This window comes from Pantherophis guttatus, chromosome 8, assembly GCF_059756535.1.
Source record: "Pantherophis guttatus breed Tessera chromosome 8, ASM5975653v1, whole genome shotgun sequence".
Classification (NCBI taxonomy): Eukaryota; Metazoa; Chordata; class Lepidosauria; order Squamata; family Colubridae; genus Pantherophis; species Pantherophis guttatus.
The window spans coordinates 30,789,839-30,804,749 of record NC_142070.1 but is presented as its reverse complement, the minus strand read 5'-3'; the positions used below and the strand labels follow the sequence as shown (position 1 = coordinate 30,804,749).

Genomic DNA, 14,911 nt, shown 5'->3' with positions numbered 1-14,911 from the left:
ATAAAAGACTTCTAATCCTGGAAGGGCACGATTTACAGAAGGGCTGACACACCTTTCTTTGGGACACAGGGAAAAGAGTAAGGACATATTTTCATAGTCATAAAATAAGGGATACACTAATACAGACATGGGGTGAAATAAGACGAAAACAATATACAAAAGTCCCGAGATGGCTCTCCACAATGGAGGCCATGATATATCCTAATTTATTGGAAATGGGGAAAATGGTCAAATACAAAGAGATATTAGATGGGGGAGGGAACCTTAAAACAAATGAAGAATTGGAAGAACAGGGCATCCACATTGATTGGTGACCGTATGCACAAATAAAGACCCGTTATAAAAAGGACAAGGAGGAGTTTGGCATTGAGATAGGTATCAATGGATTTGATAAGATATGATGGGAACAGATAACAAAATATTAGCTAAATTATATAATTACTTGCTGGAATACGATATGATGGAAGAGGTGGTTAAGGAGCAGATGATAGCATGGGCCAAAAACATTGGACAAAGTATAAATTTAAACGAATGGGATACAATTTGGAATAGCAATCTTAAAATGACTAGGGCGTTGACTTATAAGGAAAATCAATATAAGTTGCTATACAGGTGGAAATGTGGCCATCACCAAGGCACTTTCTACCATTGCTGGTGGACCTGCCCCTAAGCGAAAAAAATTCTGGAAAATGATTTGGAAATGGATTAAGGAAATAATAAAAGATAATATTGAATTTGAACCGAAAATCTTTCTCCTGGGAATCCTGAAAAAAAATACGAAAAAAAGAAGAAGTATTTAATTATACACATAATGACAGCGGCAAGAATAACCTACGCTCAGTATTGGAAGGAGAAAAAACTACCACCCGAAAAACAAGTAATCAGAAAAATTTTAGAGTGCGCCGAAATGAATAAGCTAACATTAGAATTTAACGAAAGAGAGAACACAGAATATTATAACGTGTGGGAGTTGTGATATGAGTGGATAGAGAAAAGAAACAAAAAGTGAAGTTTGAGATGTACAAAGTTTAATTAATAATGATCATAAAGAGTTAAACATTACCATGTGCATTATTGAATGAAGGTTGCAAACTATGTAAATAACAGGTAAATAAGATGTATATATGATCACAAAGAACTGTGCATTACCATTTGAAATAATACCCAAATCATACACAAGCAAAGATACAATATTATGTAAATAATATGTAAATAATATGTATTTATATTCAACACCACAGAACAGAAAAACGTTGAATTGTATTTCTATATTTCATAATAAAAAACAATTAAAAAAAGAGAAGAAGTTAAGACTTCTACTTATTACCTTTTTAATAGTAGGCTTGAGTTGCTGAGTGTGGCTGACTATATAGCCTTGTCATAGTTTCTTCTCTCAACTTTCTTTATTTGTTCTTTCCAATGTAATTTATTGTGCCGTTTGTTGAATATGTTGGATATAAAATTATGAGGGTCGGAAAAAATGAGCTTGGAAAGCATTAGCTCTTTTTGATATTTAAAAGACTTACGTTGAAAGCTGACATCTTCTTTGCTAGAAACAAAACATGTTATCTTGTATAAAATAAATTTCCAGGCGTTGCTTTCTGAATTTTGCTTGAAAATTCTATAAGATAGAAAAGTTTACAGAGTTTACAGTCTCTGGCAAATGTGTGTGAGTATAAAGGCAATTCAATGGACTAGTATTTATATTCAGGTGAATGCACAGAATGGTTGCCCTTGCTAGTAAATTTAAATGAATTTCTACCCGTGGATAGGAAAAACAACTGGAATGATATATTATTAAGCATCACACTGTGTACCACGTTCTGGCATTTGATAATCTACATCTTCCGGCAGATACTGAAAATCTGTGCAAACTTCCCCAGTGTGAAATTGCAGAATCTAATGGTTCATGTATCCAGTAATGACTACAGAAATAAACCATATGGGTCCTTGACCTCTTTGCCCTCCATCAGTTAGCCTGAATGACAGTGTGCTTCTTTATATTTGTTGTATGCTTGGAATTATGTAGTTAGCTGTCTCTGTCTGGGCCATCTTTCCTTGGGGACTATAAGTGGAAGTTATTGCCATAAATAGACACAATAACAGCAAGTAGTGCTCTGGCAAGTTCAACTGCATGTTAATTGCAAATAATACAAATATGAGGAGCAGGAATAGATTCCAAAGCAGATTATTTTGAATTGTTCATACATGTTTGCTATTACTTGTAACTGTTTGAACCCTAACTTCATTTGATAAAAGGAATGTTTATTTAGAGACCATGTATCATCCGGTGTATTGGATGCTTCAAGCAATCTTAAATATATAATACTTATTTGTAAAATATATAAATAGTGAGCTGATTTGAAAACTTGGTCAGTTTGTGGATTGTATTGTGTTACATATTAACAACAGAATGCCATAGGATAATAGGAACTCAGAAAATAATGTATGTCGACAGTATATGGGTAGTTGAAAATCTGTCTGGAAAAAAATTACATTGGAATCTGCATATAGAAGAAAAGGATTTCCTGAAGCCTTAGATTTTGAGGCATTTTGGCAATGTGTGAAAATGTGCCACATCACCAGTGATTGTTTGCATGGTTTTAAGACACTTGGGAAGGATGGAGTATGGAATGAAAAATAATTTATGGCTAAGACACATAGGAATTTGGGAGAAATGCTATAAATTTTATCTTATTTTGACAGAAATATGCTGTATGTAAATATCCTTTAGTGGAATGTTATAAGTTCTTTCTACTATCCCAGCTATTCAATTTGTAATAAATAGTGTTATTGGGTGATCAAAGATATGGTTGGTGAGCATCAGCTCTTCTATACAAATGTTCTGACTTGTTTGTAGGCATAGCAAGAATTTATTTCAGGACATTTTCAATGGGTTATCACTTACCTCAAGACGGGAATTCCAATGAACTACAAAATTGAGATTGAATGATAGTTGTTTGAAGAAACCAAAGCTGATGGCAGTTCTCCCTCCACTTGCCAGTTCTTACTTTACCTGAGCTTCTTTCATGTTTCTCCATTCCCTATAGCTGTTATAAAGTCCTTTCCCATTGGATGTAATGTACCTATTCTTCCAGTAACCATTTGTAGCCAGTGTATTGTAGTTATTCTGGCTGAGAGTGACAGGAAGGAATCCTTACCAAAGCCGCCTTCCTTCCTATTTTTAAAATAATAGAATGGATAAGTGAATGGCTATAAACAAGGGGTGTCAAACTCAAGGCCTGCAGGATGGATCTGGGCCATGGGGTGCTTAGATCTGGTCCATAGGGTCAGCCTGGAAATAGCAAAGGACCGGTCTGCGGTGCTCTGCTAGCAAAAACATTTTTTTGCATCCGGTTTTGGCTGGCAGAGTGCTGAGAAGGCCGTCCAGGTCAACAATGGGGCACGGAGGGTGCGTGCAGCCCCCCGTGCCCGATTTCAACCGGTAGGGTGCTAGAGGTGCTGCCGTCCATCACGTCTCCGCCTATGGCTGGCCCATGGAGGACAACTACAATGCTGATCCATCCCTCGAAGAAATCCAGTTTGACACCCCTGCTCTAAACCATTTGTAAGGCATAGGCCGATTGCTTCTGTAATATGCAGTCAATAGTTAATAGGTCCTGACAAAAAAAATCAATTTCTCTGTTACATTCAGGCAACCGGGAAGAGACCATCAAAGGCAGCCAAGCTATAAACCGCAGGAGCTAGAATTTTAGTAACAGAATAAAGCAAAAATTACACTTTAGTTTTGGATATCGCCTTAGTTCTTCGTATTTCAACATCTGCCAATGCATGCTTTTTTGGTATGTATATTGAAGGAAGCACTTTAATATTTTGCACTTTAAGGTAAAAAGCATCAGTTGTAGACTTGAGTTTAGAAGATCAAGGTCGGCTTTATCAGAACAAAATGCATATGCTACTGCTGGTAAATTTGTACAAGCAATAACTGTTATTGAGAGGTAGATTAGTTGGTGACATGTGAGGACTTGTCTCATCAGGAAGGACTGAAAAGAATCTATTTTAACCTCTAAGCAATTTTTCTGTGGCTAAAAGGAACTCAGGAATGCAGCTTGGAATCCAGCATTAAAATTTAAAAATGTTGCTTGGTGTTATCTAGAATATCTCTGATCCCTCATAGGCTAGCCAAACCTGAACATGTCCTCTCAATATGAGAAGATGCAATGTCGTGATAACTGAGAAAGACAAGTTCCATGATTCTGGCAGCATTTGTTCCTTTTTATTTATTTATTTAGTTTTTTGGGGGAAAAAAGCAGATAATAGATGAATTATACAAAAAAATGTTGCAGTTTTGATGTCAATGTTCACAAGCTGCAGAATTAAGATCCTTTGCTCAGTGATGTGAACTGTAATATTGGTCATCAATTTAAACAAAAGGGATGTGCAATACTTTAATGATAAATATTTGTAATGAATACCAATGAAACACTTGTATGTATCATGGGATTCAAATATATGCTATATAACTAGAGTGTAGAAATCTATGCTCTGTAGCATTGTAACAAAACAAGCAAAGCCTATAATATAATAATAATATAATATAATATAATATGATTTGATATGATATGATATGATATGATATAATATAATATAATATATAATATAATATAATATAATATAATATAATATAATATAATATAATATAATATAATATAATATAATATAATAATATAATATAATATAATATAATAATATAATATAATATAATATAATATAATATAATATAATATATTATGCAGTGCAGTGCAGTGCAATGCAATGCAATACAATATAATACAATATAAGCAAAGTTTATAATTTAAATATGTTTTCTAGATATATTGGAAGTTTTACTATTTGCTAAACTATATGATTATAATTAGAGGTAACTGTGGAAGTTAAACTAGGAAATCATCTGAAGAATTCCACACTGAAGAAAGGTAGTATATTATATGCACGTCTAAATACTTATTTACTCATAGTGAATTAATTTCTCATGTGTTCGTCCACATGCAACCAAAATTGCATTGTCCCTATCCCAAGATGCAGGAATCACAGGATTTTCTCAAAAATCTAGAATGGTATTCCTGAATAGATTCAGTGAAGACCAAATTGATTAGTACCTGAACAATTACTGCTAGGGAAGGCTTGGAGAGAATGGGAAATGGACTGGAATTCTGTACATTCTGTAATATTTTCTTGCAAATCTTGTTGGTATCTTTCCACTAGGACCTTGTTTTATTCCTGCTGTGTTCAAATTAAAAAACTTTTTAAAAAAAATCCCAAAACTTGTCTAAAATTTGATGGTGACATTATTTCTGAAAAAGCCAGGTATAACAACATACCGTATTTTTCCGTGTATAAGATGATACTTTTTCTTTAAAATATTTACTTAAAAATGGAGGGACATCTTATACATGGGGGCCCGAGAGGAGAATCACAGTTGCGAAACTGCCGATACCTGATTTCTACAAACTAGCCTCATGAGCCAAATCTCCACTTGCTTAAAATATTGATTTCTGAATTTTGGGTAAGAAAAGTGTGGGGGGGCATCCTATACATGGGGCGTCTTATAGACGGAAAAATATTTAATCTTCATCAGCCAAAAGAAAAGGTGGATAGAGGTTAGAGAGATTAACTGAACCTTCCCATAGTAAAGACACTTTTCCCAAATACCCAGCAGGCTCACACTTGTAGGAAGTAATACATGTAACAGCATATTGGAAGATAAATGCAAATTTTGGGCAGACTCTCAAGGGAGGAGGCTGTCATTTAGAATGTTGGCCTCAAGCTGTTTAGGGCTGTGTTAAAGATATGTTACTGTATGCACATAACATAGAATACAGCAGTAAACAATGAAAAAAAAAAGAGGAAGGCTGTGCATTAAAAAAATGTGTATGTATTGTACTAAGTTTCTTCAACTGTTGTGCCTTCAAGATGGATAATATATCTATCATGCTGCAGTGCACATGAAAAAGCAATTAGGTTTTGGCTTCTTGACAATAAATCTATTTGGGAAAAATACTATATTGCTGTAGAATTAAGAAAGCTTGTCTTAAGCAGTGTATTCTTAAATATCTATTGTCTTTCTTACTAAAAGCTGTTTTTTATATAACCTAAAACTTAGTTGAACCCAATTTTCACTTTAAATCTGTTTGAGGATTTCTCATCTCTTTACACTGGAATAAAACTAATTCTAAAGAACTAAATGCTCTCTGCCATTCAGTAATCATAAATTCCATTTTATAAAACAGCCCTTTTATACTGGAATGTAAGATTTGTGATTGTTAATTACAAACCAAAAATGGATGAAATTTTCCAGTAGATTTACAGAAGAAGGAAATACAAATCCAGCTTAAAAATTATTTATGTAAACAGCCTGATAATAGGCTCATGAATACAGTTCTGTGTGCATATCATGTGACACACTTTAGAGGTAAGTTAAAGGTGCGTAGATGTACTTTCCTTTGCCAAATTTTATGTTTCATTAACTGGATTCTATACGAAACAAACAAAATGTTAAAGAGTTATGTAGTTTCTTACCAAGCACATCTAAATTACATTAAAGTAACCAAAACATCTTTACAATCCCCCCAATGCACGTCAGAACTTTTGAGCACTCTTAATGCTTGGAAATTAAAAGTTGAAAAATTTGACATGTGCTAAAAATCTAGATAATGATGAAGATAATATCCATAAAATCATGAACTGGTACTTTGAGCTACTAATTGTTGTGTTAATTCTAAAATGCAGAGTGTACCAATTAGTCTTAGTATGCAAGGATTACTAACTTTATTACTATGTTACATTTGCATATGTATATTTATCATAAGCAGTCCAGTTGGAAAGTACATAGAAAGTGTAACCATGCGCTGCTGCTAAAGTACGTAACTCTAAAGTAACAATTAAGTTTTTTTTTAATCTATGAAGTGTCAATTCTTCATCCAATAGATATATTTGGGAATTAAGATATTCAAGTTTTAGAATTTTTCTATGTATAGGATATTTCTTTTGAATTCAAAAATATTTTGCATATTCTTTACCAAGCTAATTTTAATTTGTTCAACAGTACAACAGTAATGAATTTTCACAGTTCGTTAACTTAAGATTTCTATTAGAATCTTAAAATCTATTAGATTACTAATAGATTTCAGTTTATCAATATAATAGACCAGGGGTGTCAACTTGATTTCATTGAGGGCTGCATCATGGTTGTATTTGACCTCAGGGAGCCGGGGGGGCGTGGTCAGGATGGGCATGGCCAGCTCGACGTCACTCATGTCCGGGGTGCCTGTGGTGGCCCGAATGCTCTGCCAGTGAAAATGGGCTCCTGAACTCCTTTTTTGGCTGTGATGGCTTCCTGCAACCCTCTGCCAGTGAAAACGGAGCTCTGTTTTTGCTGGCAGAGGGACCCTGGGCCGGTCCTTTACTGTTTCCAGAGTGGCCCTGTGGGCCAGATCTAACCACCTCGCAGGCCGGATCCAGCCCCGGGCCCTGAGTTTGATACCCCTGTAATAGACTGTTATAATTATAATATATTAACAAAAAATATTTATTTATCCTACACATTAATAGTAATAATTTTTTTAAAGAGTAGGGGAAATTGCATTAGAACAACTACAAAAATATTTTGATCATATTGCTCAAAAGAATATTTTTTTTTTGTTCCCTCATGGTCAAAAGAAACAAACATCCTTTAATTTGAATTTGTTCAAATTAAATTTTCATTAATTGTTTTGGGTCATTTAGTCCATTCCCATGCCTGAAATGGTTCCTTGTGGCTTCAACTCTTATAAATGTAATAAGTACATATTATCTTTAATATGCCACATTTGAATCAATATGTTGATTTTAACCCTAAATAACAGAATGATAGAATAGTCCACTCAAAGATGATAATGGTGTAGTTACTAAATTGCACTTCCAAAAGAAGAGTAATTGTGATGGTATCAGGCTTGATGGATGTACATCTTCTATTTATTCTTCCTAATGGTTAAACATCTAGTAATCCAAACTGGAGAATTGTAACTCTGGAAAGCAACTGTTCATTTAGGATTAAATATTATGATACATTTAAGTATAGGTTTAAACAAGAACATATTTTCATTACCAATATTTATTCCATAGTTTTTTGATGTACTAAGATATATATGCACCTTTTTTTGTTAGAGCAGATACCTTTTGGAGGTTGGATAATATTTTTTGTTGCTGTTTTTAAATCATATATGACCCCATACTTTACTGATATACTACAATTGGCTAGATTTTAGTAGTAGAATATTTCAGTTTTTTTTAATTTTCTGCTGCTCTGTCCTAGATCAGCCTGTAATTGTGCTCACATTAACAAAATTAAACCATGGTTTACTATGAACTAGTGGCTTGGTTAATGGCATCTGGAGATGTCAGGTTAAATAAACAAGTGGTCTAGGATTCCACTTCTTGAATACATTAGTGCAATGGGACAATTGGCGTTCTTGGGTTTACTCATGTAAACACAAACATCTGTCTTTGTGTTACAATTGCAGAATGGAAATGGTAGTGTGCTTCTAGTTAAATTTGGTAGTTTAACTAGAAACCCCCACAGAGTTGAAGGGCTCTGAAACAGAAACTTAGGTTTGGTGGAACCTTGATGATGATAATCAATCATAAATCAAATTAAAAAAAAAATAATGATTGAAACCTCTAATGTGCTTTCACCCACTGGACTGAATTTCTTTGGCAATTTGTATCATTTGCTTACTCTTGTTATTTCTTTTTTGTCCTTTCGGCAGCTTCAGTTTTCTTTTCTTTTCCCTTCTTTTCTAGCCTTTGGCATACCCTGTTCATTTGTAATTCTTTTTGCGAGCATTAAATTACTTGTTAACATTCTTTCTTATTTATGTTCAACTGTGTCTAGATTGTAGGTTTAGCTGGCTCTAAGGTCAGGCAGTTGTGTCTTTTTGCTGTTATTAGAGCACTGTTAGAATAAGCTCAGTTTTCAGGATGATGTTAGTAAAAAGAATGCTCAGAATTAGCCAAATGTATTTCAGTTGCGAGAATTTGGTAGGTTTTCTTTTTAAACTGCTATTTTATCTATAGTAATTAAATAAATCTAAAACTGGTGGTGGATGGAAAGAATGACCCACTATCCAAAGTTATATAAAATATAAATACTGTATAATTTAATGAGCCATCTCTCATGAACCTTCTTAATCAAAAGGTTGGCTATGTCTGTAGAAATCATTTGTGTATCAGGCAGGTTTTGAAATGTAGAACACAGCTATAGTATCCTTAACAAAAGATCATCAGCTCTGCTTAAATATTTCCAGCAAATCAAAGTGCATCAGTCTACAATATAAGGCAGATGGTTCTGTTGTTAATTCTGACCTCTAGAATTTAGCTAAGATGTGATTCCCTGCAGTTTCCATCCAAGTGATTGAAGACCGCTATCATATTCTCTTTTTTTTAAATAAATGAACCAATTCTTTGAACTGTTTCTTCTAAGATTTCTTTTTCCAGATTTATGATTAACTTGCTTAGTGTTTTCTGCAGACATTCTGCCAATATTGTTATTAAAACAGCATGTGAGAGATTTGATATAATAATTTAAATACTTCCTGACAAAAGCAAAAGATAGCTGAATTGTTACCAACCACAACTGGGACATTGACATCTTGTTCACATGATTCCCTCGGTTTTTTTTTATTCCCTTCAATATTTCAGATGAACTACCTATCCATTCCTACCTGTGTTGCATTTCAGAAAAAGATTGGTACGGGTAGGACCTGCAAGGAATGAAAAGGTTTCTGCGAGAATTTGTAAATTTCACAGTATGAAGAATTGGAGTATTTTTTTTTAAAAAAGGAATTCTTCCCTTGCAGGATTTATCTAAAATATTTATTCATGTGTTTATTTACATATATTTTATACATTGGCGTTTTCTTTTCAAGACAAAAATGTGCATTGATGTAGTCAGTTATGCCCCTGCTTATTATTTTAGTATAAGTTCAAAGTTTCAAATAGTTTGCTCAACAGTTAAATAAGTACTACTTTTATATACATTAAAACATTCTGAAAACATACAATTGTTGTTATTTTCAGTCCATTGTGTCTGCTTCCTGCTGGTCAAAGGTTATTATAATAGGGTGGTGTATAGTAAGCTGGAAAGCTGACAGGAAGACTAACACTGAGCTTCTTTTGGGGTAGACGCAACAACTGAAAAGATTAGAATTCGGAGATATGCTGAAAACAAAGAAGAGGTACTTTTTTATTAACAGTATCAAACTATCCATATAAATACTCTCATCTTTCATCTGATATGTTATAAAAATATGTATAGTTGGTTATTTTATACATTTAATCTTTTTTTTTTAAAGAGTTGATTGGTCTTTAAAAACTTTTTTTGAAAATATTTGCATAATTCTTCACTCTTGGAGCTTTAGTGATGTTTTCAGAAACAAAAGTAATCAGGATTTAATGTGTGTTAAATGTAGAATTTGCAATCTTGTTAAAATTTATTGAAAAATAATTCTTTGTGTAAGGCATTGAAACATAGATAGGAGGCAATTCTAATCATTTTGCAAAGAGAAGTTCTGCAAAGAAAGAACTGATTCAAAGACTTGAACAGAAGATGATAAAGTTCCCTATAGTTTTGAGCACATGTAAAGGGTTTGTGACTTTAAAATAACTTTTAAAATTAATTTTAAAAATTAATTAAAAATTTAAAGTAATTTTATTGGAGGAATAATGAAGAAAAAAAAGGGACAGGCTACTGAATAATCATTTATGTGAATTTGGATTCCTTGGTAGTCAACATGCCTTTCTTGATTACTACTGTTATTGTTTATAAAGTGCATGAAATTTAGATGTCAAATTCAATTAAAACTGATCATATTGACTTCAAACTGTTCCCAAATACCACCCTACATCCTTGTTTTTGTCACTTCTTCCATGATGAATAAATCAAAAGAAAGGGAAGACAGATGTTGCCTACTTTCTGAAAACCCCATAAAAATTTAAGACAGCTTTTCATAATTTTGAAATGGGAAACGACTATAAAATGGCTTCTGCTTTTTCAATCAAAACTTGAGCATACACACAGATCCATGAGCACACACACACACACACGTTAGAGTTTGTTGATATATGGAGCAGTTTTGGTATTTTTAGAAAAGAGAATCAATAAAACAAATATTAAAAGAATTACTCTTTAAATAATATTTAAAAAGATAATTCTAATAACATTAGTTTGTTTTAATATTATGCGCTTTGAGGCTTGGGTTAGAATATGTCAACACAACTTGACAAATATTGGTAAGTAAAGGGATTTATTGAAAAGCATCACTTCCAAAAGTTATCAACTGGGTGAGAAAGTTAATATGAAAAAAGTTTTTTGAATATGTATTTTGCAGGCCTAGCAAACTAATGAAATAACAAATGTCAAATGTATAAATGTTGGAAGATGAATTCAAACATTAGATTCAATTCAAACCTGCTCTCTGTGCTAGAGTTTAACTATAAGCTAAAATTATTTATCCTTTTTTTAAGGTTAACAAGATGGATAATGTTATTTGAAGTTTTAAAGCTCAATCAGGCAGTCTATTCCCACATGCCATTACAGTTTTATGAGAGTGGAAGAAAGCATGACCCTTTAATTGTTCTTGATTGTGAATGTGTATAGTGGGATTCCTCCTATGCAGCTATCTTCAAAAAGTGTTATATTTTGCAGGAGCAAGTGCTGCAGGGCAATGCAGGCAGAAGTCAGTACCATTTTTATTACTTTAGCTTGAGCTGGGCAATGCAATAATCTTTTATTGCATGATCAAATCTAACACACCTGGAATCTCCACTACCCAGAATTTACACCCAAGAAATCCTGGTGCTTGTCTGAAGTGCATGTTTACATAGAAGTGCTCTAGAGCTTAATAGCACATTTCAATTTAGAATAATAGATTAATAATTATAAAATAATTACACACACAACCTTATCAAGCATTTTATAGCTTTGCCTGCTTTTAAAAAAGGTTTCAAATATATGCTTTTCTAATTTTCCACTTTTAGGTTAAAAAATGCTGCAAGATGCAAAATAAAAAACACTTTTATATTTACATTGTTTTCAATGTTTTTGTTTGCATAAGTACACTAAAGTTAGAACAGACCAATGCAGAACTGGCAAATGGTGACAATAGATTAAAAACAGGAAATGTTGGCCATGTGTGTATTTCAAACAGCTAATCAGGATGATAGCTGGTGGAGTGGAAACTTCCACTGAGACTATTTTTTCCTTATTTTTCTTTGTAAGAAAAGATGGTGCTTCCTGGAAAACAATTCTTTAAAAATGTGAATGTATTTTTGGCAAAGGGGGAACAGCATAACAATAAGTAAAGATGCACCTAATATTTTCTGTCTTTATTTATAAAGCTTTGTAAAAAGGAGTTAAGATATATTATTACAACTGAAGCTTGAGCAATTATGCTTTAAATAGTTTATCTGTGTAGCAAGCCAGTAAATATCAATATTTAGTGTTAATAGTGTGCTAAATTATTTGTGTGCTAAATGTTGGATGAAATTATTTGTTTATTTGAATGAAAACCTGATGGTGAAGGAAAGTAGTCTGCTTTCCCCATTCATCCATTGGAGACTGAATCTGATAAAAGCCTCCCTTATACATAGGAGCTGCTATGATATAGAGACCTTCATATTCATTCATTAAATATCTTCCAACGTTTAGTGATCCACCATTTTGTTCTACATGTTTATTAATTGCTCGATTCCATCCTTGGGTAGGGGAAGTATTGAATCAGTTGAAAAGTTATGTTGGATTGTAATAGATCAAAGGTTTAAAATATAGGAAGCTTTTTCATCTTAATGCTTTTTTATTTTAATTAAGGAGAAATGGAAAAAAATGCATCCGCTGATGATAAATTAAAATATATACATAAATAAGGCACCGTAGTGGTAAAGTAACGTTGAAAGTAAGTCTCACTGAACTCTTCTTTCTCAATGGTTTGGGGGTTTATTGTTATAATTCTCGATAATGAATAGTACTCAACCTGTGGTCCACAGACCGCTGGGGCTTCAATATCATCACAGGGGGTCCGTGAAGGCTTGAAGAAATGCTGTGCTTTAAATCTTGAGTTAAGTCTTGGGGGGTCTGTGGCAATGGTGGGTTTCAAAAATTTTTACGGTTCTGTGGGTTGGTGGGCAGGGCATGGCTTGGTGGGCATGGCAGGGGAAGAATACTGTAAAATCTCCACTCCCACCCCACTCCGGGGGGAGGATACTGCAAAATATCCATTCCCTCCCCAATCCAGGGGAAGGTTACTGCAAAATCCCCATTTCCTCCTGATCAGCTGGGACTTGGGAGGCAGAGAATAGATGGGGGCGGGGCCAGTCAGAATTTTTACTACCGGTTCTCTGAACTACTCAAAATTTCCACTACCGGTTCTCCAGAACTGGTCAGAACCTGCTGAAACCCACCTCTGGTCTGTCGCCACGGTCCATGGCCACAAAAGGTATTTAAAGGGGATCCATGATGAAGAAAAGGTTGAGAATGACTGCTATATAGTATTACTGACATTATATTGTAATTGATTCAGGGAGCTCAGTTTCTAAGAAAGCATGCATAAGATTGTACAAATCTGTTATACTTAAAATTAAAGCTCGTTCCTTATTACGCTTAATTTTTCCTCTTTTTTTTCCCCTTCAGATGGGACTGATGGAATAATCCCTGCAGTACAAACTCTAATTCTGGTTAGGTTTCAGCAATACTATTATTCTGCTTTAACAGGGCAGAAAAAGCTTGAAAATTGATAATTGCTCATTATAGTAATATCTATAATAAAGACCAATCTTTTCAAGTGTACTCCTGAAGATGTTAACATTAGGTATCCCACCTGTTAAAAGGAATCAAAGAATCTCAACATGGGGGAAAAAATTCTTATTCATATACAAGCCAAATACTTTGAATCCGAAAACCAAAGCTGTGCTTTTCACTTCATTCTGTAGCATGATCCTCTGAAGTTTTTCTCAGTAAGGCAATATACAGCTTCTATCAGGCAGCCAATATTAAAATGTTAAAAATAGAACTTACTTCAAGAATCCCAGATATTTTCAGATAACAAAGAGTGATTTATATGGACTCTCTTTGCAGTTTCATGAAACATAGTAAGGCCATTGTACTATGATTAGCACGCGTGCTGATGTCAGGTCTCTTGTCTAGCTTCAAGCTTTATTCTGCTGTTAAATTGTGCTTTTGTGCTATAATCCAGAGAACCTTTGTGTCTGCCTTAGTAGTGTGTAGTTTCTGAAATTGCTTTTGTTTTTAAGGACAGTCTGTGCCAGTTTCAGTGAGTGACTCATTAAGCAACTGAAATAAACATTCCCATTTTCACTCTGTGAAAAAGAGGTATTCTGGGGAAATAAAGCAGAGATATAGAAGCAGGTGTTAGTTGTCTAAAGGCAAAGTTTTCTGACACGTAGGACTATAAACAAGTTCTGTTTATATTACCAATTTACCAAGGAAGCTGCAGTGAGAGCGATGTTTCGCTCTCACAGAGGATCTTTGTTAGCTCTGAAATACAGAGAAGATTTCAGTGTACAAGTTAGAAAAGAAACTTCCAAATCTGTACTATATAGGTTACAACCACTTTACTGTACAAATCATAGCACACTTTCTTCTCACACTTACATTGGGTACATTGATTAACTGTCCTTCATTTGTTCCTGTAAGTGTCTGCCGTATTATGAAACTCCTATGATCACCTACATCAGGGGTGCCAAACTGGATTTCTTTGAGGGCCGGATCAGCATTATAGTTCTCCTCTGCAGGCCGGCTAGGGGGGAACGGATGCTTTCTGCAGCACTTTGCTGGCCAAAACAGGGTGTAGGGGAGCCACCCGCACCCCATTTTGGCTGGCAGAGTGCTGCAGGAGGC

The 14,911-nt window shown here is 34.1% G+C and overlaps 1 protein-coding gene across 7 annotated transcripts in view; it reads left to right on the top strand.

Annotated features, from left to right (window-relative positions):
• Nucleotides 1-14,911, top strand: part of GAB1 (GRB2 associated binding protein 1) — a 116,253-nt gene that overhangs the window by 74,291 nt on the left and 27,051 nt on the right. The window contains exons 1-2 of one of the 7 annotated variants that reach the window (XM_087874525.1): nt 10,156-10,235; nt 12,866-12,950. The exons of 5 other annotated variants lie outside the window; for them this stretch is intronic. The gene's annotated coding sequence lies outside the window, so the exon portion shown is untranslated. Of the gene's footprint in view, nt 1-10,138; nt 10,236-12,865; nt 12,951-14,911 lie in introns of those variants that run through there. One more of the 7 variants, XM_060686856.2, reaches the window with a different exon arrangement.